This window comes from Pleurodeles waltl, chromosome 3_1 (genome assembly GCF_031143425.1).
Source record: "Pleurodeles waltl isolate 20211129_DDA chromosome 3_1, aPleWal1.hap1.20221129, whole genome shotgun sequence".
Taxonomy (NCBI): domain Eukaryota; kingdom Metazoa; phylum Chordata; class Amphibia; order Caudata; family Salamandridae; genus Pleurodeles; species Pleurodeles waltl.
This window is the reverse complement of record NC_090440.1, coordinates 163,741,379-163,766,973: the sequence shown is the minus strand read 5'-3', so window position 1 is coordinate 163,766,973 and position 25,595 is coordinate 163,741,379. Positions and strand designations below refer to the sequence as shown.

General features: G+C 45.7%; 1 protein-coding gene across 2 annotated transcripts in view; it reads right to left on the bottom strand.

Moving 5' to 3' along the window:
- DAPK2 (death associated protein kinase 2) overlaps window positions 1-25,595 on the bottom strand; it is a 372,045-nt gene that overhangs the window by 286,799 nt on the left and 59,651 nt on the right. The gene's annotated exons all lie outside the window — the stretch shown is intronic.

Sequence of the window (25,595 nt, the reverse complement as noted above, 5' to 3'; positions counted from 1 at the left end):
TTTCTTCTCAAAGTTTTGCAGGAAAGAGAAAAAGGCTCGCTTTTCACTCTGCACTAATTTATTATCTAAAAGAGATGACATTTTCTAGGTACCTCTTATGTGGCAGTAATCGTTCCAACTATAGTCCCGGCCCCTTGATATATCGCCGTAAAAAATTGTTGTCCAGAGATGTTTATTTTTTATTTGAGATTTGTATCATTAGAGAAGTAATTTAGCTTGGGTAAACATCGCTAATCCTGGCCAATTTTTTCTGGCCCACATTTTTTAAAATGGCAGATGTGTTGCAGTGATGATTTAATATTTCAGGAGCCATGAGACCTATTGATGTCAAAACATAGGTTGTGGGGGCCAGGTAGTCTTATAAAGACAGAAAATAACTTCTCAGAGCAACCCTTCCACCATTTTCCAATATGGTGGATCTATAACGATGTTAGCCATCATATCGGTAGTTTATTTTAATATTGTTTTTGTTTCAGGTTTTCCATTGATTCAAATTCGTAAACATGAGCGAAGCAGGTGGTAGCAAAGGATCTTTACCTCCTGACAGAGTGTTGCTAACTACAAAATCTGAGCACTCCTTCAACAAAGAAAAATGTGTCATATCGCAAACTAATCCGAAAAAAAAGCTAACATCAAGTGCGGTTGGACAGAGAAGAGTTTGAGATGCTGCAGCATTACAGCAAGATGAAGTTCACAAAAGACTTAAACTGATGGGTCACGAGGATCAAATATTTATTCATTGTAACAAAATGTGCTACAACTTGTATACAATGGAAAAAAGCCTGGAAAAAATTGTCGAAAAATAGCATAAATCAATGAATCACAAAAAGAATCTGAGTCTTCTTTGACAGTGACAACAACTAAACCCAATGTCCATCCATTTAGAAGATTGATGGCTATCCCTCGTCCACCTCCAACAACTGATCAGAAAGCAGAGACTTGTCAATGTGTTATCTGTGGTTTAGCTATAACAAGGGCCAAAGGGATTGATGAAAGAACAAAGTACAGAGTATGCGAATCTCATATGGCAAACATGTTATTATCTGCAGCTAGTTTCTACCCATATGAAGTTTTCAGTTGAGTAGCTGATCTAAACAGCAAGGTAAATGCATCAGTAGCGGACCTGTATGCCCACCCGAATTGCATGCACGCAAACATTTGAAAATATGAATGTAAAATGAGCTCCCAGCAGCAACATGACCATCAGCCTTCAGTTAAGTTTGCACTCTTTGAAAATGCAAATTAAGTTTTAGAGCCACTCTTGAGTGCTGGCTACAGGTTCACACTTAGTGAGATCAGAGAAATAATGGTCAACATTGATGAAACTGTATTGATCCATGATAATTAAATTAAGATTTTTCGGGTGAGAATGTGCAACCCCAGAATTTGTTTTTGTCAGGCTAACAAAAAGAATTAGCCACTTATGGTGTTCTCAGCCTATTTGACCCCTTAAGTTCTTGCTGCCAAAATAAAATCACAGGATGCAGTAAAATCAGCAGGAGCCACTTTAAGAAACATCCTGAAAGATTCAGAATTTGGACTTAACGACAAATCTTCCGATGCCCGAGAGCTACGCAAATCATAGGAGTCAACCAGAATGCCTGATGTTCTCCTAACATTTTTTTCCATCATTGTTTAATATCAGCAAAGAAAAACTGTTACAAACTAAAGTTCTTGAGTTAGAAACAGAAGCAGACAACATTGATGGCAGCTTTGAAGATATAGGGGAAGAAGTGGAAGACAATCCAATGAACTGACAGGATTATGCTATGCAAATGTACTGTCTTTTTCAAATCATTGGTTATGAATTACATCACTGCAAAAAAAAAACTCTGCTACACATGATGACTGCTCACGCAATCTATGACAAGAGTTTATCACTTCAATTAATAGGATTGGTGTATCAACAAGTTATAATGACATAGGGCCTTATTACGAGTGTGGTGGTCTATAGACAGCTAAACTCGCGGTGGCGGTCTGGTCCGCCACCAATGCTGTGGTCCGACTGTCACAATACAAACCTGGCGGTTGGACTGCCAGCACCGCCAGTGTCTGGCGATGGTGGAGGTCCCAATCTGCCAAGGCAGCGCTGCAAGCAGCGCTACCCTGGGGATTACAACCTCGTTCCCCGCCAGCGGTTTCATGGTGGAGCCCCGCCCTAAAAAGACTGGTGGAGAACAGGGGCAGTGTAGGGGGTCCCCCTGCCCAACACCCCCGCAATGTTCATTGTCTGGTTTGCTCTTCTTAAATGCTAAACATTCTGCAAATGTACCACAAGCAATTACTGAAACAAATAAATAAAGTGAACTATCAAAATGTGTCTAAAACTGGAGTGATAAGCATTATTTTTTAATATTGAGACCATAAACATTGTTTGGTGTGTATATAAAAGGATTAAATACAATTATTATTTGTTTCATTTCTATATATGCCTCTTATTCCTCTACTATAGCTGCTATTTTGGAAAATGGCAAAAGGGTTGCTCTGAGGAGTTATTTTCTGTCTCTATAAGACTACTTGACCCCCAAAACCTTTGTTTGGACACCAAAATGAAGTATATAGGTCTCATGGCTCCTAAAATATTATCACTCCAATACACTCTCCATTTTTAAAAATGTCATCCAGAAAAATTGAGCCCAGATCAGCTAAATTACTTCTCTAATGATCCAAAAACACAAATCAAAAATGAAAATCTCTGGACAACGGTTCTTTTTTAGGTATATCAGAAGGCCGGATTACTACAAATTATTTCTTGAGAGAAGAAGCTTAAAAATACAGTTTAAAACATGTCTGGCCTAGTAGTTGTATGCAAATAGTGAGGCTAATCCCATAAAGGAGCCTCAGGAAATCCCCCTGTATTAGAATGAACACAAGACCATAAGTGGTCACCTCATTGACCTTTATTTCATGATGTCCCAAAAGTGTAATATTTGTGACTGTGTCACGGTTCATAACTTTCTGCATGCAAGGCCACGACCGAGGGGAGATGAGGGGTGATATTAAACATGTTATCTCATTATACGCAGATGACTTGTTAGTCTACCTGCGGATCCCCTGGGCTTTAAAAATACTTGAGGAGTTTGGAGGCCCCTCAGGCTTAAAGGTGAACAAAAAAGAAATTGTGTTCCCTCTGCTTGCAGATGCCACCTGTACCATCACCTGCTACCCTGATATCCACTGGTCCCCCCGCACATTTACATACTTGGGAATACAAATATTCCATGACCCAGTGGACCTTCAGGATGGAAACCTGGGTAAAGCAATCAAATCTTTGAAATCGAGCGTGGCGTTCTGGCACTCTCTTAAGTTCCACTTGATGGCTCGGTGTCACTATCTAAAATGATCATGCCACCCCGCTTATTATATTTTTTTTTACTAACCTTCCAGTGTCCATCCCGGTGCGCTGGTTTAAGGACCTCAATGCCCCCCTTAGAAAATTGCTCTGGGAAGGTGGTCGTCAGCGAACGTGCTTATCCACAATCCGCCACCCCACCGATGAGGGTGGGCTGGGGGTGCAGGACTTCGAAATATACTACCCGGCAGCCCAGTTACAGTGGATTGCGAAGTGGTTAGCGGGCAGAAACCTCTCAGACTTAGGCACAATATCTGGGAAGACTAATAGTGGCCTATTACTGGCTAAAATGCTTGACCCCAGAGCTCCCGTTCCGACCCACAGCATCCTCCTGACTGTGGCCCTGACCTGCTGGAGAAGGGGACTGAAGCACACCAAGTAGGGATCCCGCCCACGCCTGAGCTGTGGCTGGTGGGCGTACCTCACTGTTTACCGGTGCAGTTTTTCACAACACGCCAGATGAAGCCCTGGACGTAGGTGGGAGTGATGACGTTGGGGTATTATTTCCAGTCTGGTGTTCTTATCCCATTCGAAAAACTGACTGTCGAGACCGGCCTACCAGTAGGGCAGTTCACCGTGCGCTGTCACGCAATACACAGAACCAGACATGCACAGAGTGCTTCAGCTCTTCCTATCTATGAGCGAAGGTTCCCACTTAGTCACCTGGCTCTGTAAAGTCTTAAATGAACTGACCGTAAAGTCACTGAATGAACTATGAGCTAGATGGGAGGTGACATTGGGGAAGGAGATCACGGACCCTGAGTGGCGGAGAGTCCTGGCCTACCTCCAAAGGGTTTCTCGCAACTTGTGGTTCAAATACCTCCAATACAATTACATCCACAGAACGTACTTAACACCATACCGGCTCAGAACAATATACAGAAGAGAACATAAGGGATGCCCTACATGCAACATTCCAGACCCAAACTTTGGCCATATGACTTGGGAGTGCCATAATCTGCAACATTTCTGGGTCCGGATGCTGGGAATGATAGGAGACACATTGAACCAGCCACTGCCTCTTTCTGTTTGTTGGGCCTATTCCCTAGACCAACCTCTAAGAAGGTGGGCAACAGATTCCTAGATTTGGCCTTGGTACTTGCCACACGTAGGGTAGCCATGGCCTGGAAGACTCCTGTGGACCTGATACTGGAAGACTGGGGATGGGATGTTGCGAAATGGGCACAGACAGAGGCACGTGCTTTGAGGAGGGAAGAGCCAAGGTGGTGCGTATGCACCGCATTGCCCCTCTGTGGGCCGAAGTACTAGAAGCTTGGGAGTCAAGGGCGTGAGACACAGACCAAGCGACAGATGGTATAGTGCACTCAACCCAGATAGAGTCAGGCTCAACTCCTGAGCAGATGAGAGCCCAGATGGGGGATATACTTAACTGACACCCTACAAGCACACACTTGTGCGACCGGCAGCGGCATCAGATGCATGGCATCCCTCAGCCGCACATCGTTGCCTTGCGTAGAGGCAGCACACATGGAGGTTAAGCCCAGCCGCACTCAGCTTACGTGGATACTCATTGCCACTAGGGACTACCCTGCAAAGAAGCAGTAACTCTCCATTCTGGAAGCCTCCCTCGCAACACGATATACCATGTGAACTCCTGAAGTAACAAGACACACAGGTGTTATGTTTAGAGTTCTGGTTAAAGTTTATTTTGTTAAATTGGAACAATATTGTACATCTGATATCTGGTATGTAATCCTTAATAATATGATGTACAGGTGTATACATATTGTATTACTGGCTCTGAACCACGACCCTCTCTTGATACGGGCATGGCCCCACTGTAGTGCACACCATGAGACAGTACTCCTGTTTATGTATGTGAAACTAGGACTACACCACATGACTATAAAGCAAGAGGTGTAATGATTTTGAAAATGCTAATAAACAAAGTTTTTAAAAAGTCACGGTTCATCACTTCAAGAATTTAGAGATCTGCAACAGTAAATAAAAGAAGCACGGACTGTGGCGGTAGGGAAGAGTGAGAGAAATGTTTTTCTTTTCCATAAGGAAGTCTCCTAAGTCTTGCCTGGAGGTACACGGGATGCTACACAGGAATTTCAATTACTAAATTCTGTATTCAGGTGTTTGCTCTAGAAACCCTTCTGAAATGAATAAAAGGGTGCTGTGATAGGAAGCCAAAGAGCATATTGTGCTGTGGCAGGAAGGGAAAATATGATAATCGCAGGTTGTTTGAAACTGAAAGCGTCACTCATCCTCAATTCACAGGCGGGTCTTCACAAAATGCTTCTGGAATTTGCATTGAAAGACCAAGACAAATAGGCCCTCCTTATGACTATATGAATGTTCTTCGTTGAGTTCTCCGTTTCTCGTTGAAGTTGGTCTTCTGTGCTAGGTGAAATATACGAATTAAACGGCTACCTGATAGTGAAACAGTTAGCTACACAGTAGAGTGAGCTTTCCAATGGGACCTGCACAGTTTAGAAGATTGTTATATCATTAGCACAACTTTATGCAGTTCAGGACTTTGAACATGCCAGGATAACTTGCCTTCTATTTGTAGAAATAAACAAAGGAAAAACTGTTATGCGAGTAGATGATGCAAAGGATACTGTCTGTACCAAACAGCATGAGTCAATTTCGGGCAGGACCTGGGTCAAGCACAAGAAAGTCGTCATTGATTATGAAATTGTTCTCATACGACATCTTTTATAGTGTTTTATAGTATTTCATACACGAATGGACATGGAAACTAGGGATTATGACAAAGAGAGTGGTAGATTATGTGAGAAAGATAGAGAGGTGCAGCCGAAGGCAGGGCGAAATATGTTAAGTGACAGGAGATGGGGCTTAACTAAGCAATCCACTGATGAAATGTCTTCCTTAGCTCTGTGTCACAGATCTCTTACTTGACATAACTTACCTGTCCAACAGTGATTTTTGAGATGGCACAACTACACAAAGGAGGTTAAATTAGAGGTGCTGAAATTGAGAACACGGGACCCCTCTAATCGCAGAAACAGAGAGCAGAAAAGCTACCCTAACAAAGCTTTCCGTGGCATCATGCTTTTATTAGGATGAGCAAATGGTGGCTAGCAGGACCTGTTGAAGGTGAAAAAGCAATGATAGCTTCATTGAACAGTCTCCACTAGAACGTTGATGGGATTAGTCAAAGTGATGGCAATGTAAAGGAGGTTGGAGGCTAAGGGCCTTATGACGAGTCTGGCGGTCTTCAGAACAGTCGGGCTTGTAATCAGCCATGGCAGCGCTGAACTCAGCGCCATCATGCTGATTACAACCCCTTTCTGCCAGCTTTTTCATGGCTGGGAGCCCGTCATGAAAAGGCTGGCAGAAAGGTAGTACAGGGGGCCTCTGCCCAGCACCGTCGGAACGCGCACTGTCTGCTATACAGAGAGTGGCATTCCAAGGGTACTGGTTGGCCCCCTCTGTGCTACGAGATAGCAGTCGGCTCCTTAAAGGGAGCCAATAGCATAGTTACCGCTGGACTCACCGGCAGGAATGCTCTATTAAAATGTTCCCGCTAGTCAGACTAGCGGAAATATCATATTAGGGCGGGGGGGGGGACTCCACAGGAATGAGGGTGACATCCTCCCCATCAGTTTGGCGGTCCCACGTTGGGCCCGCCAAACTCATAATGACCCCGTAAATCTCTGGAAGTTACAGGCATGAAATACAATAATACAAGGCCCGAAGAAAAGAATCAGTATGCACCAAGGTGATATGTTGCTAATCTTTGCTGATGTCAGCCCTAACACAGCGGCCAAATAGAAAGAACTCAGGAGACTTTGTAAAGAAGTTTTTGGATCGATGATCTCAAGCCCGTGCCCTGTTCCTGGAAAAACTGAGGGTGATCTTGGGGAAGGAGGAGGCAACATATGAAAGGATGGAAGCTGCTGCAGCCCACCCCAAATCCTTCAAGACATTTGCAGATTATCATCGGGAAAACCAGAGTGTGTCTTCTTTCTTCTCTTTCTCTAGTCTTCCTTCATCTCATGTTCCTCACTGTTGCTATAGGTGACAGCATTGTGAGTGGGGTAGTTCCGGTTTCACTGTAACTCCTTCCTATGGGATAGCCTTTGGCATGCTGAAGGAATATTTTATGTTTTTATCATGACCTAGAGTTCTTTCAAGATCACAGTCTCCTTTTTCCTTTCATGGTGGTACTGGCTTTTGGTTATCGTTTGCTAGTTCCACATACGTTTTGACCAGGTCCCTGGACTATGCAGCATGAATGAGCTTTTGAGAGTTACAAAAATGTGAGGTGCATGAATACAAAACTCAAACAAGGTGTTTGTTTTAAGGGAATGTAAAGGACATGGGAGGAGAAGGTAGGAGGAGAATGGTGACTGCGCGAGTCTACTACTGCCGGACACACAAAACACAAAGTCATTTAAAGAGTCATACTCCTGAAACATCAGGTTTTATATGAACCTTCTAACAACTTCGCATGAAGTAAGCTAAGGGTATCTTTGGTCAACACCGTCCCCCCACATTCAATAGCAAGGAAGTGATTTGAGAGGCATTTGAAGGGTAGCAACTGATAACAGGCGTATTATTTAAGGGCTACAGGTGCCCAGCAGTGATCAGTAGGAACCCCATTGAATGTCCTGTCGTTTGACATCTACTTGAATGACACGTTTAACTTTTTTCATATCCCTACACATATTATAGGAATAAATGTCCCCACGTCCAATGATTTCCACAGGGGTAAAGCTCTTGCGATCTTCTCTGAAGTCAGTCAGGAGATCAGAGGATACAGGATGCTAATGAGGACTCAATAACAGTGTTTAGAACAAGGTCATTATAGCAGTGCATCTTCCCAGTCCACGCCTTCCACCAAAAATGGAACATACTGACCCAAGGAAGATAAAAAACATACGCCTTTAATAACCATTGAGTGGAAAATATTGACCTGGTTATTAGAAAACAAAAACAATGATATTTATCCCTGTACAAAGCAAATGTTTTATTACAAACTTAGGAACTGATTCTTAACTTAAAGGACCGTGCATTTATTTTCAACAGCAAGATCTCCCAGGCACACACCTGAGAAGGGCAGAAGTAAGTACCTGTTCAATGTGGCAATTGGAAATAAACACCTCACAATTGAGAAGTTTCATGGAAGAAGGTATCAATGGGTAACCACCTTTTTCTCAAATAGAATAAAAAAACAAGTTCCATGTGCATATGCTCCATGTGGAAATTGGTACCCATTTCAGAACGCTTGGGAATCAGTGACTGTCAAGGCTGTATGCTCCCCATCGATTGCCGCCCTCCTTGCTCTTCCCCTCTCCGCTTTTCTGCTGCTTCTCTATTTATTAAAAATTCCCCCTGAGCGCCCTCTTGCCCCCTCGAGCTCTAGTGAGCATATTCAACATCCTGCCACCAATACAACAGTGAGTTACCATTCCTGAATGATTTCAAAACCAGGTCCAGATGAATGCCTGTTCACATGCTAGCAGTGAGACAAATTTGTAAAGTTTTATATGCTTTATGAAAAACAGTAGAAATATAGTTACTGTGTATGTGCACACAAGCAAGGAAGCCATCTTGTAATGGTTTTTCATGAAGCGCAGAATTCTAAGATGGCACCGAGCATCCACATGCATACATAGCAGCCAACATGTAATGTTTTTTTCTTTTGCTTCATGAAAATGCATTAGAAAGGTTGCTGTGCATGTGTGTGTGCGTGTACAGCCACAAGGTAAATGCTCAGAATCTAAATGTTCTTTGAAAAATGTACATGAAAAGCTCCTATTTGTATTAGGGTGAGGCTGTAGTTTTTGATGCCCGCAGGAATAAATAGTTGTGCTCTTGACACTCCTGACAATGAAAGAACAGCAGAGTGCGGGCTGTGATCTGCAGCATACCTTGGTATCCATAGCCAGGGGGGCTTGAAGGCTCGAGACTGGAGGATCAGTCCTTGCTCAGAAGTATCTTTGTCTTTTTTCCTAAATTAGATGATATATTTACGTTCTAAATCATAATATCCCCTCCTTGGTGTGTTTACCATTATTCTCGTTCAGGTTTGACCCGGGGTTTTCCTACCCTCAGGACGGGCTTTAGGACGGTGCGAGCGGGGGCGCAGACCTCAGGGGGGCGCTGTGTTGAGCAATAACTTAGAAACTTGCATTTTAAAATCACTTGCTGAAAAGTTCCTTTTGCGTCCATCCTTCAGGAAGCCATTAAAGTAGAGTAGAGGGTTAATATGCCTGCTGCAGAGAACAGAACTATATTTTATGTGGATAGTTGAGTGGATTAGTAAAGCCAGCCTTTACAGGCGCTTTAAAACAAATGAATGTAGGTGAAAGGGGGGTCTGGACTGGACAGCAACGGTGCTGGGTGGTAGTGAGGGAACCCTAGGAGGTGGTCATGGGATGTGGGGGCGCCAAAAAAGTCTGTCGCTCAGGGCGCCACCAGCGCTAAAGCCAGCCCTGCCTGCACTCATGATAACTCTTGCATCGCTGTTGTCTTCCCACCTCTTGTCTCATACAACCTTTTTAATTTTAAATCAAAAACACATTTCTTTTACACACACAGAATCATTACACTGAGGGCCAAGGGGCACGCAAGGGTTTGGGCGCAACCATGAGGGAGGAGGCCTTTCACTCCTGAAGTCCCAGGGCCCGACCTACTATGGATCCTGAGTAACTGGGCCAAGTACCCCTTCAGCACTTGACTCTCAGTCATAGAGTGGGTCCAGCAGACCAAGGCTTCTCTGGAGGGTAGGTAGATACAGAGGGTGAACACAGGCTTATCACTCACAACCCAAAATATGTGCAGCGTTGGCCGGTGAGTGGACCTCGGGATTTAGTGGCCGGCACACTTTATGTCATGTTGCGAGAGCATGGGTGGGGGCAGGGTGGACTCTGCTGGTTTGTGCTTTTGTTTATCCAGTTTCTATGTTTTCTGTTTCCTTATTTGTGGGCTTCACAAGTTTTTTATGCCTTGCAAAATCGATAACATTTGTTATAAAATAAAAACTATGCACAGCAGCAGTAATAAATGATTGTCCAGTTAAATACTTGCTTTTTCGAAAGAAGAAGTATTTATTTTACATTTATGACCACAAAGGGAGATAGGACAGTCAGAAACAACTTTCAGAGTCCCCTGAGGTCTGAACTCTAGTGTTTCTGAGGCAGTTCCCTAAGTCCCACGCCCTCCTAGCTCTAGCGGTAATGTCTATTCCTCATTCACTATAGGCAACATTCAAGTGAAGCTCCACTAGTGGTCCGAGTCTCAGACTCTGACTCTGTGTTAAAGTCTATAGTTTTCCAGCACCGAAACGCTACTTGGCAGGCAAGTTTCCCCGGAGCCGAATGTCCCGAAATCAGTCTTACCTGCATTTGCAGGATCAGCGTGACCGGAGTCTTTGAGTGCACCCACTCTGTGCGCCCTGAAGCTGCAGCAGCTGTCTCCAATAACTTCTCTGCATGCCGCCCAAGAGGGCTGCTCATTGGCGGTCCTCCAGTCACATGCGGTCGTGCAGCTGCACCGACTAAAGGTTCTTTGTGGCTCCTCCAACCTGGTTAAGTTCTTAGGTCCTTCCTGTGGTGGGTGGACGGAAGTGCGAAGGTCCTGACTGGGAGGATTTATATACCTCCTTTCCTCGTGTTTCACCAAGCAGCCCTTGATCTCCCGTAATGCATCACAGAGTGTGCAATGTATTGTGCCATTCACATCACACATACATCCAACACATGCATATAGCATACACATACATTCAAACATGCATATAGCATACACACACTTCACAGAACTCCAGCGTTGATGTACTGCACCACTCAGAGGGACACATATAACCAACATATGTATATAATATGCATGTACTGCACAGTATTGCATTATTGCTGTATTGTACCATTCACAAGCACACATACACCCAGCACAAAAACACATCATACATGCAGTGTGCAGCACTACATCCTCCATCTAATCTACCACTCACATGCATACATACACCCAGAACATGTACCCTACATCTGCACAATGAAGGACTGCATTCCAAAACAATGTAGGCCAAGAGTGAGTTACACATACAGAAGCAGAACTTCAAATGATTGAGCCTGCAGGCCTCACTCCGGTGACACAGGTAAAAAGATCCTGTTTACTCCTACAGATCACTACACGGTATGCTGCCACAACCACACTTGTGTTGTTTAGCTCCTGGTAAAGGGAGTAGCCTTTCACCACTGTGAGGTTAGTGCTTTGGGTACCCCTCCATGTCCAACAATACTGCAATCTGTGAGACAGGCCTATGTTATGGCACACATGTATGATCCGTGTTTGCCTATGACAACAAAAAATCACCATTAGGGATCCAGAGATCAGTACGGTCGGGGCACTTAGGGTATGGGTGCACATCTTTTAATATGTGGAGGACTTTTCCCTCCCAACAATTATTTTATTTCAAATTAGGAACAATCTATACATGTGTGACGGGCATGCAGTTGAAGCTAAGCACTCAAATAGAAAGAATACTGAGCGTCCCTCGCAACCAGTGGTCCAAACAGAAAGGTGGAGCAGAAAATGTACTTAATGAGTCTTCCTTTAGTGAATGGCAGGTGCGGACGGGCAGTGCAGGCCTAACTCAGAGGAGGTGGTAAAAGGTGAGTCTAGGTACAGTAAAATTAAATTGTCACAGTTATAATAAAGATGTGCATGTCTATCTATAGAAACATAGGCTACAAATGCACAAAAAATAAGTACACAGCAATTACATATTTTTAATAAAGAAATATAGCAATGAAGACCATCAACCCCATATATAAACTATTAGAAAATCTAATAGAATTCTGATGGTCTCAAAACAAGGAACACACCTTACGTTCACAAAGCTGGTAAACAAAGAAACCAACCCAGCCCAACACATTATGCAATCAGTAGTGCAGTTACATTTATTTCCCAAACAAGTACTGCTGGCCTCACAATTGATAACAACACAGAATGCTTAAATAGAGGAATATTGCAATGTTTCCCTCCCCAAATGTGTTACTTTGTTGACAGCTGATTATGGTTAAGCTACATGACCCACAAGGTTCCTAAACATCTAAGCAACAAAAAGAACATGCTGTGACCTAGAGATTCATAAACACCATAAGAGCACAAATAACACAGAACTGCAACAGTAATTCAAGTTATGATATACACTGTATCCGCAAACAAATGGGACAGTGATTCAGAGTTAACAGTCATATGGGGTGTACATCAAACTCCAAGTGTAGGAAGGGCAAAGGCTTGTAAGCGTCACACTTTGGATGCATCTGCAACAACAGGGTCCACGCAGTTCTAGGTACAAAAGATGATCAGTGAACTGGAGGAAATCGCCATCTCATATCCCAAAGGCGAGGCAACTGGGCAGACGCCCACTGCCAATCAGTGCCCTGTACAGTTGAAATGGATAGTCGTTCACATCAAACTGCGTCAGATTTTCTCTCCTTGTAGCTGCATTCCAGCTCATCGTTTTTCGCCCACCACGCCACTGCAGACAGAGGCTCACCTTATGCACAGCGGTAGTGACCCTTCGTCTCCTAGAAAGAGTCCACCCCGAACTACCAGGCAAGACTCCCTCTAGGAGGGACTAAAAGCAACCTCAGACTCATTTTGGCCTATTTGGGCCTTGTAAGTATGATGAAAATTGAGTCCTACGGCACAGTGAGCACAAGACCCACATCTGAGTACATCCATCACTAGTCCACGGCCCAGGAGGGCTACCCCCAGACACTGTAGGACAGCAAGACCAATTTAAGGCCTCACTCTCAAAGCTCTGTGCAACACCAATTTGCACTTTGAAGTGTCCCTAAGGACTAAGGGGCTAATAACTGGAAAGTAAAAAAATAACTCATCTTTCTGCATTGGAACAGCTGCAGTACATTAGCAATTATCCTCCTAAAAAATATTGCTTTAGATATCTTATTTATTTAGGAGCCCTTCTTCCTTTTTTAATCACACAAGCAGGTTTAAACTAAAAAGTGAGCATGAGGAGATCAGCTGAGCTGGCAGAAACAGTCTCTGCGGTTCAGTTGTGTATGAATTTAGTTATCTTGCAGTCACTCAGTGACTAGAAGAGAAAGAGCATTTGAGGATCTTTTTACCTAGTAGTGGCCTCATGGCATGGTTAGATATTGTCAGCATTTGGCTCAGGACAGAGGACTCACCCCTCACCCACGAGCAGATCAACTTCTGAGAGATGTAGTCATTGCCATGGCTGACACATTCAGCTAGCATCTCTGATAGATACGATTCTAAAGCCACCAAGCTAAGTAATGACATCCAACTCAAATCTAACAAAACAGTCACTGTATAACTTCATGCTGCAAAAGGAACTGAATGACTTTTCCTAATTTGAGTTCCTGGAGTACTTTTTTGTTCTAGTTTCCAGTTTTAAAGATCACTCAGTGAGTTAAGCACTTGCTGCTATCTGCTTACATCCACAGGTCACAATTTTGAGGTCAAGTAATACAAGTCAGTCTTTCGTACTTCTTACCTGTGTAACCCGAGTATCATTTTGGGCATTAATAACACCTGTTATTTTGTTACTTGGAGTACTTACAACCAGCAACTGTGGAAGGAATTGCTGTATGCAGCAGCAGACACTTCATAATGTTTGAATATTAGCCATCAGAGTAAATCTTCAACCTGGGACAGGAAAGGCCCTATTCTTGAGTGCTTGTCCAGCAAAAGTTGGTAAACAACGGCAAACTATTTAATTTTGTGTATTTTTTATAAATATTGTACATATTAGTTTCCACTCTGGAAATGTGTGTAAAGCTATTTCTGTGAAAATAAGTGCCTTCCATGGTGGGGAAAAAAAGGCTGAAAGCCTTCCTTATAGTAACAATTTCAAAGAAATAATCAGCCTTTTCCTATTTCCCATTATTTACACTTCTGTAATTATGTACCAAGTAGTGAAATCACTGGAGTATTCATTGACTACTAAAAGTATAACTAGAACCCCATTGCTCCTTCTGTGAAGTTTTATGAGTCACGACAAATTTACAAAAACACAATTAAGGTGATGGAAACATTTATTCAATTTTTGGAAAAATCAGTCCCATTTCAACTATTCTAACTACATTTCAGAACTTGTTATTTGCTTCTAATGCAATCAGTTGGTTTCTGTTGATATTTTTTTAAACAGTGGACCTTCCCTTTGTTTTTAAGTAGGACATGGGTAGTATAATGGTTATAACTGGATTCAGGAGAAACCATTTACAACTGGTGAAATAGAACCAAAGTTTAAACTTACCGGTAAATGGGCTTTGGAAGACACAAATTTGCACTTGCAAACTGAATTACTCACAAGTACAATTACAGAGACTAGTTATGATATTATAAGGCAGGTCACTCAAAAATGGTGGTGACCAGCTATAAAAACTCGCAGGTTTGTGGGTATTAACAAAACATGCGCAAGGGGTTTGAGACACCACAAGCAGTTGGAGATTCACTGTCTCCACGAACAAGAGTAAATCAGTTTTCCAGGTTTGAAAGAAGAGAGAACACTTCCAAAATTGATGATGGTAATGGTGCAGAAGAAAGCTTTTTTTCCCAGAAGAAAAAAATAAATTAGAAAGTGCAAATCCCCTTATGCAGAACACTAATCCTATTCAGAAGTGTACACCTTCTAAAAAGAAAAAAATTAAGTTGGCATTGTTCAAAGTAGATTTACTGTTCATTATAGCACATATACATATACTGAATATATTTATACCCTCAACAATGCATGCATGTAGAGTTAAGAGCGGCAAATCAATGCTTAGCTATAGATATTTATACTGAATATAGTGGTAGCGGAGATCCTGCACTCAATATTGCTGCAGGAGTACATGAAATACTCAGCATTATGGTTCAATACCTTTAATGGGTAATGGAAATCGACTCTATGTAATAGACGCTGTCACGTGTTTGACTTGGTTCATGCTATATAAAACTTCTAATAAGCAAGTTTCCAAATGTCTCAATATTATTGCATGCGAGTACTCCCAGGAAACTGGGGTGTAGCTCTGTCAGTAAGATTGGGGGTGTGAGCTTCAGATTTTCCAACAATCACATTGGCGGATAATGTTAACCTGTCTTTCTGAGAAAGCAGGCCATGGGGAGTGGAAAGGGAGACAAATGCAGATTTGTAGGGATACTAAGTGAGCGAAAGCACAACATTTTGTAAAATAAACCACATTTTTGAAGACTTTCAAAGCAGAGAGGGAGAGAGCGACTGTGTGTTTTTGTTTGTGTTGTGTAGAAATTATTTGTGATATCCGACAGACAGCTAATCATAGCCGATTGAAAACGCCGTACCTAACTATTTACCAGAAAGGAACATTTATTAGGGGATGTAACACCCCAAACTCCCCCCCTGAAGCTACGCCCCTGCTGGTAGAGTCGCAACTTTGCGGGAGTGCTCCTGTAATACTTGGTGAACTCCATAAAGGCTGAAATTAGTGCTTCAATTGGGCCGGTCCTCACCGGGACAGAGTACGAGAACTTTTCCATTTTCTCCCCTTGAGTACCGGACGTTTTCCTTGGACAAGGAAAGTATTAGTACTCATAAGTGGCCTTGCTTTGACTTAAGGGGTGTTCCAGTCATTAGCTCTAACCGGCAGCACCTTTGGCACGTTCCTGAAAGCGTGGCTTTCGGACAGGGAGTCTGAGGTGTTGGAAGACGCCTGAACAGCAGCTCTTATCTCCAGGACACATCGATCTACATGTGCAGCTGAGGATGGTGTGAGAGGAAGAGTGTAGCTGCGGCGTGATTCCTTTGTCTTTACATTTTACTCGGTCAGGGACAGTAAAATGCATTGTTCTGGGCAGTGCAGCTTTTTAGCATGCCCATTGTTTTAAATGCCTGAAAATCATCACACATCAGCAATCTTAATTAAAAGTGTTTGCAACAAAGTATTTAGTAACAAGGCAAATGTGATACGAACTCTATTCTGCCTTTCTTAACTGATCACCACAGGCTGCATTTCAAATATCACCTAATCCAGGGTACAATGGCACTTTGGTGGTTAATGCACTTGCTGGAAAGTTCTGTCTGCATTCTAATCAGAGTTTAAACCTAGCATAAAATTGCATGGAGGGTCAATTTGTCTGCTACAAAGCACACCATGAAACATACAATCACAAATGTATTTTTTTAAGTAGATAGATCAGTTGGTTACTGTTTGTTGTAGCAGAGGTTCTTGTGTTACGTACAGGTCACAAGTTCAAATTCTGGTCCTATAGCTTGGTGACTTATGATCCTGCATCAAGGAAATGATGCAAACTACAAGGCATAACCCTGCTGTTTTTCCTCAATATTCTGTTATTCTAAGATTGCCAAAGAAGGTTACTTTGGTTAAAAATAAACATGCATTAGTCAGTGCTATATACATGGTTATTAGTGCATAAAGATACATGCTTACAATGCATGCAGAATTCTTGCATACAAAGATTAGAAAGGTCAAAAACCTAGTTCCACCCCCTTTCCTGCCCATAGCACCACCTTTAAGCCCCCCCCCAAACTCAACCCTCAGTCCACCCCTCCTTTTGGTGAGTACCTGCTCTTATTTCTTTTTCCTTTTAAAGCACTGGCTGAAATGTGCTCCAAACCTAGGCATAACCAACCTACGAGAACACATCTCCACTACTGTTGGAGCGTAAAATTTAGTAATGCTTTTAGTGATCCAGACGTCAACATTAGGTGACACTTATATTCACGTTTTAAAAGGCAAACGTAGAGTAAGGCTGCATTTACACATAGTTTAAGACTGGTCATGTTTTATTTCGTGGTGAACACCAATGTGCCTACTAGAATTGACAATGTGCTAACAAGATTAAAATAATTTTGAAGTATATTTTTTACATTAGAGTAACTGTTAGAAGTGAAACTAATTTGGTTTATAATGATGAATGTGATTTATTAGTATAGAGTTATGGGTGCAAAAAATAAATGCACTTCTATGTCCATATCTAATGTGATGCTTTAACCCCTTCTGTGCCGCGGACGTAGTGGTTACGTCCTGCGGCACAGTGCTGCTGTGCCGAGGACGTAACCACTACGTCCTCGGCACACAGCCCAGAGGGAGCGCTCTCGCTCCCTCTGTGGGGTTCCCCCCCACCCCCCCAAGTCAGGGATGGAAGGGGAAGCCCTTCCCCTCCCACCCCCGACCCCCCCCCCAACCCTCCCTGTGACGTCAGCGCGCGAGCGCGCGCTGATTAGTCACAGGGTCTCCCCCATCGCGCTGGAAGCAGAGCTTCCAGCGCGATTGAAAAAGAAATGCTTTTGCATTTCTTTTTCAATCCCATGGGGGAGGCCCCGAGAGGCTTCAAAGGGAAGGAAATGTATTTCCTTCCCTTTGAAGTCTCTCACAGGTTTCAAAAGCCGGATTGCTTGCAATCCGGCTTTTGAAACCCCACTAGACACCAGGGATTTTTTTTTTTTTCTTGAAATTGGCAAAAGGGAGCGACCCCTTGGGCAAGGGTCGCTCCCAGGGGGGCATTTTTTTAGGAAGGCCTTTTCTGCCCCCCCTGGGGGCAGATTGGCCTATTATTAGGCCGATCTGCCCCCAGGGGGGGCAGAAACCTCTAGGCACCAGGGACCATTTTTTTTTTTTTTTTTTTTTTGTGATGAATTCTTTTTTTTTAGGTGGGGAGCGATCCCTTAGGCAAGGGTCGCTCCCCTGGGGGGCAAATTGTATTTAGACCATTTCTGCCCCCCTGGGGGCAGATTGGCCGATTTTAGGTCAATCTGCCCCCAAGGGGGCAGAAACCACTAGGCACCGGGGATTTGTTTTTTGGCGCCAATGTCACGCAGGGGGAGCGACCCCGTAGGCAAGGGTCGCTCCCGGGGGGGGGTGGGGGGGCAAATTTATTTTAGGCCATTTCTGCCCCCCCGGGGGACAGATCGGCCTATTATTAGGCCGAACTGCCCCCGGGGGGGGCAGAACACTCTAGGCGCCAGGGCAATTTTTTTTTTGTGTTTTTTTTTTTTGTTGTTTCTTTTTTTAGAGATGGGGAGCGACCCATCAGGCAAGGGTCGCTCCCCTGGGGGGCAAATTGTATTTAGACCATTTCTGCCCCCCTGGGGGCAGATTGGCCGATTTTAGGTCAATCTGCCCCCAAGGGGGCAGAAACCACTAGGCACCGGGGATTTGTTTTTTGGCGCCAATGTCACGCAGGGGGAGCGACCCCGTAGGCAAGGGTCGCTCCCGGGGGGGGGGGTGGGGGGGGCAAATTTATTTTAGGCCATTTCTGCCCCCCCGGGGGTCAGATCGGCCTATTATTAGGCCGAACTGCCCCCGGGGGGGGGCAGAACACTCTAGGCGCCAGGGCAATTTTTTTTTTGTGTTTTTTTTTTTTGTTGTTTCTTTTTTTAGAGATGGGGAGCGACCCATCAGGCAAGGGTCGCTCCCCTGGGGGGGGCAAATTGTATTTAGACCATTTCTGCCCCCCTGGGGGCAGATTGGCCAATTTTAGGTCAATCTGCCCCCTAGGGGGCAGAAACCACTAGGCACCGGGGATTTGTTTTTTGGCGCCAATGTCACGCAGGGGGAGCGACCCCGTAGGCAAGGGTCGCTCCCGGGGGGGGGTGGAGGTTGGGGGGGCAAATGTATTTTAGGCCATTTCTGCCCCCCCGGGGGACAGATCGGCCTATTATTAGGCCGAACTGCCCCCGGGGGGGACAGAACACTCTAGGCGCCAGGGCAATTTTTTTTTTGTGTTTTTTTTTTTTGTTGTTTCTTTTTTTAGAGATGGGGAGCGACCCATCAGGCAAGGGTCGCTCCCCTGGGGGGGCAAATTGTATTTAGACCATTTCTGCCCCCCTGGGGGCAGATTGGCCAATTTTAGGTCAATCTGCCCCCTAGGGGGCAGAAACCACTAGGCACCGGGGATTTGTTTTTTGGCGCCAATGTCACGCAGGGGGAGCGACCCCGTAGGCAAGGGTCGCTCCCGGGGGGGGGGTGTGGGGGTTGGGGGGGCAAATTTATTTTAGGCCATTTCTGCCCCCCCGGGGGACAGATCGGCCTATTATTAGGCCAAACTGCCCCCGGGGGGGGGGGGGCAGAACACTCTAGGCGCCAGGGCAATTTTTTTTTTGTGTTTTTTTTTTTTTGTTGTTTCTTTTTTTAGAGATGAGGAGCGACCCATCAGGCAAGGGTCGCTCCCCTGGGGGGGGCAAATTGTATTTAGACCATTTCTGCCCCCCTGGGGGCAGATTGGCCAATTTTAGGTCAATCTGCCCCCTAGGGGGCAGAAACCACTAGGCACCGGGGATTTGTTTTTTGGCGCAAATGTCACGCAGGGGGAGCGACCCCGTAGGCAAGGGTCGCTCCCGGGGGGGGGTGGAGGTTGGGGGGGCAAATGTATTTTAGGCCATTTCTGCCCCCCCGGGGGACAGATCGGCCTATTATTAGGCCGAACTGCCCCCGGGGGGGACAGAACACTCTAGGCGCCAGGGCAATTTTTTTTTTTGTGTTTTTTTTTTTTGTTGTTTCTTTTTTTAGAGATGGGGAGCGACCCATCAGGCAAGGGTCGCTCCCCTGGGGGGGCAAATTGTATTTAGACCATTTCTGCCCCCCTGGGGGCAGATTGGCCAATTTTGGGTCAATCTGCCCCCAAGGGGGCAGAAACCACAAGGAACCGGGGATTTGTTTTTTGGCGCCAATGTCACGCAGGGGGAGCGACCCCGTAGGCAAGGGTCGCTCCCGGGGGGAGGTGTGGGGGTTGGGGGGGGCAAATTTATTTTAGGCCATTTCTGCCCCCCCGGGGGACAGATCGGCCTATTTTTAGGCCGAACTGCCCCCGGGGGGGGGGGGCAGAACACTCTAGGCGCCAGGGCAATTTTTTTTTTGTGTTTTTTTTTTTTGTTGTTTCTTTTTTTAGAGATGGGGAGCGACCCATCAGGCAAGGGTCGCTCCCCTGGGGGGGGCAAATTGTATTTAGACCATTTCTGCCCCCCTGGGGGCAGATTGGCCAATTTTAGGTCAATCTGCCCCCTAGGGGGCAGAAACCACTAGGCACCGGGGATTTGTTTTTTGGCGCAAATGTCACGCAGGGGGAGCGACCCCGTAGGCAAGGGTCGCTCCCGGGGGGGGGTGGAGGTTGGGGGGGCAAATTTATTTTAGGCCATTTCTGCCCCCCCGGGGGACAGATCGGCCTATTATTAGGCCGTACTGCCCCCGGGGGGGGGGGCAGAACACTCTAGGCGCCAGGGCAATTTTTTTTTTGTGTTTTTTTTTTTTGTTGTTTCTTTTTTTAGAGATGGGGAGCGACCCATCAGGCAAGGGTCGCTCCCCTGGGGGGGCAAATTGTATTTAGACCATTTCTGCCCCCCTGGGGGCAGATTGGCCAATTTTAGGTCAATCTGCCCCCAAGGGGGCAGAAACCACTAGGCACCGGGGATTTGTTTTTTAGCGCCAATGTCACGCAGGGGGAGCGACCCCGTAGGCAAGGGTCGCTCCCGGGGGGGTGGTGGGGGTTGGGGGGGCAAATTTATTTTAGGCCATTTCTGCCCCCCCGGGGGACAGATCGGCCTATTATTAGGCCGAACTGCCCCCGGGGGGAGGGGGGGCAGAAACCTCTAGGCGCCAGGGGAATTTTTCTTTTTTTTTTTTTTTTTTTTTTCTTTGTTTTTTTTTTTTTAGAGATGGGGAGCGACCCATCAGGCAAAAGTCGCTCCCCTGGGGGACAAATTGTATTTAGGCCATTTCTGCCCCCCTTGGGGGCAGATTGGCTGAGTTTAGGTCAACCTGCCCCCAAGGGGGCAGAAACCACTAGGCACCGGGGATTTGTTTTTTGGTGCCAATGTCACGCAGGGGGAGCGACCCCGTAGGCAAGGGTCACTCCCGGCGGGGGAGGGTGGGGGTTGGGGGGGCAAATTTATTTTAGGGCATTTCTGCCCCCCCCCCCTGGGGCCGGCTGAGCTACAGGCCAAACACCACAGGTAGGCACCTTGCAAAAAACACCTCTGTTTTCTGTGAAAAAATATGTTGTGTCCACGTTGTGTTTTGGGCCATTTCCTTTTGTGGGCGCTAGGCCTACCCACAGAAGTGATGTACCATTTTTATCGAGAGACTTAGGGGAACGCTGGGTGGAAGGAAATTTGTGGCTCCTCTCAGATTCCAGAACTTTCTGTCACCGAAATGAGAGGAAAAAGTGTTTTTTGGGCCAAATTTTGATGTTTGCAAAGGATTCTGGGTAACATAACCTGGTCAGAGCCCCGCAAGTCACCCCATCTTGGATTCCCCTGGGTTTCTAGTTTTCAAAAATGCACTGGTTTGCTAGGTTTCCTCAGGTGTCGGCTGAGCTACAGGCCAAAATCCACAGGTAGGCACTGCTTTTTATAAAAAAATGTGATGCGTCCACGTTGTGTTTTGGGCCCTTTCCTTTCGTGGGCGCTAGTCCTACCCACACAAGTGAGGTATCATTTTTATCGGGAGACTTGGGGGAACGCTGGGTAGAAGGAAATTTGTGGCTCCTCTCAGATTCCAGAACTTTCTGCCACAGAAATGTGAGTAACATGTGTATTTTTAGCCAAATTTGGAGGTTTGCAAAGGATTCTGGGTAACAGAACCTGGTCCGAGCCCCGCAAGTCACCCCTCCTTGGATTCCCCTAGGTCTCTAGTTTTCAGACATGCACAGGTTTGGTAGGTTTCCCTAGGTGCCGGCTGAGCTAGAGGCCAAAATCTACAGGTAGGCACTTCGCAAAAAACACCTCTGTTTTTTTCCAAAATTTAGGATGTGTCCACGTTGCGCTTTGGGGTGTTTCCTGTCGCCGGCGCTAGGCCTACCCACGCAAGTGAGGTATAATTTTTATCGGGAGACTTGGGGGAACGCTGGGTGGAAGGAAATTTGTAGCTCCTCTCAGATTCCAGAACTTTCTGCCACAGAAATGTGAGGGACATGTGTTTTTTTAGCCAAATTTTGAGGTTTGCAGAGGATTCTGGGTAACAGAACCTGGTCCGAGCCCCGCAAGTCACCCCTCCTTGGATTCCCCTAGGTCTCTAGTTTTCAGAAATGCACAGGTTTGGTAGGTTTCCCTAGGTGCCGGCTGAGCTAGAGGCCAAAATCTACAGGTAGGCACTTCGCAAAAAACACCTCTGTTTTTTTCCAAAATTTAGGATGTGTCCACGTTGCGCTTTGGGGTGTTTCCTGTCGCCGGCGCTAGGCCTACCCACGCAAGTGAGGTATCATTTTTATCGGGAGACTTGGGGGAACGCTGGGTAGAAGGAAATTTGTGGCTCCTCTCAGATTCCAGAACTTTCTGCCACAGAAATGTGAGTAACATGTGTATTTTTAGCCAAATTTTGAGGTTTGCAAAGGATTCTGGGTAACAGAACCTGGTCCGAGCCCCGCAAGTCACCCCTCCTTGGATTCCCCTAGGTCTCTAGTTTTCAGAAATGCACAGGTTTGGTAGGTTTCCCTAGGTGCCGGCTGAGCTAGAGGCCAAAATCTACAGGTAGGCACTTTGCAAAAAACACCTCTGTTTTTTTCCAAAATTTAGGATGTGTCCACGTTGCGCTTTGGGGCATATCCTGTCGCGGGCGCTAGGCCTACCCACACAAGTGAGGTATCATTTTTATCGGGAGACGTGGGGGAACGCTGGGTGGAAGGAAATTTGTGGCTCCTCTCAGATTCCAGAACTTTCTGCCACAGAAATGTGAGGAACATGTGTTTTTTTAGCCAAATTTTGAGGTTTGCAAAGGATTCTGGGTAACAGAACCTGGTCCGAGCCACACAAGTCACCCCTCCTTGGATTCCCCTAGGTCTCTAGTTTTCAGAAATGTACAGGTTTGGTAGGTTTCCCTAGGTGCCGGCTGAGCTAGAGGCCAAAATCTACAGGTAGTCACTTTGCTAAAAACAGCTCTGTTTTCTGTGATATGTCCACATTGTGTTTTGGGGCATATCCTGTCGCGGGCGCTAGGCCTACCCACACAAGTGAGGTATCATTTTTATCGGGAGACGTGGGGGAACGCTGGGTGGAAGGAAATTTGTGGCTCCTCTCAGATTCCAGAACTTTCTGCCACAGAAATGTGAGGAACATGTGTTTTTTTAGCCAAATTTTGAGGTTTGCAAAGGATTCTGGGTAACAGAACCTGGTCCGAGCCACACAAGTCACCCCTCTTTGGATTCCCCTAGGTCTCTAGTTTTCAGAAATGTACAGGTTTGGTAGGTTTCCCTAGGTGCCGGCTGAGCTAGAGGCCAAAATCTACAGGTAGTCACTTTGCTAAAAACAGCTCTGTTTTCTGTGATATGTCCACGTTGTGTTTTGGGGCATATCCTGTCGCGGGCGCTAGGCCTACCCACACAAGTGAGGTATCATTTTTATCGGGAGACGTGGGGGAACGCTGGGTGGAAGGAAATTTGTGGCTCCTCTCAGATTCCAGAACTTTCTGCCACAGAAATGTGAGGAACATGTGTTTTTTTAGCCAAATTTTGAGATTTGCAAAGGATTCTGGGTAACAGAACCTGGTCCAAGCCCCGCAAGTCACCCCTCCTTGGATTCCCCTAGGTCTCTAGTTTTCAGAAATGCACAGGTTTGGTAGGTTTCCCTAGGTGGCGGCTGAGCTAGAGGCCAAAATCTACAGGTAGTCACTTTGCTAAAAACAGCTCTGTTTTCTGTGATATGTCCACGTTGTGTTTTGGGGCATATCCTGTCGCGGGCGCTAGGCCTACCCACACAAGTGAGGTATCATTTTTATCGGGAGACGTGGAGGAACGCTGGGTGGAAGGAAATTTGTGGCTCCTCTCAGATTCCAGAACTTTCTGCCACAGAAATGTGAGGAGCATGTGTTTTTTTAGCCAAATTTTGAGGTTTGCAAAGGATTCTGGGTAACAGAACCTGGTCCGAGCCACACAAGTCACCCCTCCTTGGATTCCCCTAGGTCTCTAGTTTTCAGAAATGTACAGGTTTGGTAGGTTTCCCTAGGTGCCGGCTGAGCTAGAGGCCAAAATCTACAGGTAGTCACTTTGCTAAAAACAGCTCTGTTTTCTGTGATATGTCCACGTTGTGTTTTGGGGCATATCCTGTCGCGGGCGCTAGGCCTACCCACACAAGTGAGGTATCATTTTTATCGGGAGACGTGGGGGAACGCTGGGTGGAAGGAAATTTGTGGCTCCTCTCAGATTCCAGAACTTTCTGCCACAGAAATGTGAGGAACATGTGTTTTTTTAGCCAAATTTTTAGATTTGCAAAGGATTCTGGGTAACAGAACCTGGTCCGAGCCCCGCAAGTCACCCCTCCTTGGATTCCCCTAGGTCTCTAGTTTTCAGAAATGCACAGGTTTGGTAGGTTTCCCTAGGTGGCGGCTGAGCTAGAGGCCAAAATCTACAGGTAGTCACTTTGCTAAAAACAGCTCTGTTTTCTGTGATATGTCCACGTTGTGTTTTGGGGCATATCCTGTCGCGGGCGCTAGGCCTACCCACACAAGTGAGGTATCATTTTTATCGGGAGACGTGGGGGAACGCTGGGTGGAAGGAAATTTGTGGCTCCTCTCAGATTCAAGAACTTTCTGCCACAGAAATGTGAGGAACATGTGTTTTTTTAGCCAAATTTTGAGATTTGCAAAGGATTCTGGGTAACAGAACCTGGTCCGAGCCCCGCAAGTCACCCCTCCTTGGAATCCCCTAGGTCTCTAGTTTTCAGAAATGCACAGGTTTGGTAGGTTTCCCTAGGTGGCGGCTGAGCTAGAGGCCAAAATCTACAGGTAGTCACTTTGCTAAAAACAGCTCTGTTTTCTGTGATATGTCCACGTTGTGTTTTGGGGTATATCCTGTCGCGGGCGCTAGGCCTACCCACACAAGTGAGGTATCATTTTTATCGGGAGACGTGGGGGAACGCTGGGTGGAAGGAAATTTGTGGCTCCTCTCAGATTCCAGAACTTTCTGCCACAGAAATGTGAGGAACATGTGTTTTTTTAGCCAAATTTTGAGGTTTGCAAAGGATTCTGGGTAACAGAACCTGGTCCGAGCCCCGCAAGTCACCCCTCCTTGGATTCCCCTAGGTCTCTAGTTTTCAGAAATGCACAGGTTTGGTAGGTTTCCCTAGGTGGCGGCTGAGCTAGAGGCCAAAATCTACAGGTAGTCACTTTGCTAAAAACAGCTCTGTTTTCTGTGATATGTCCACGTTGTGTTTTGGGGCATATCCTGTCGCGGGCGCTAGGCCTACCCACACAAGTGAGGTATCATTTTTATCGGGAGACGTGGGGGAACGCTGGGTGGAAGGAAATTTGTGGCTCCTCTCAGATTCCAGAACTTTCTGCCACAG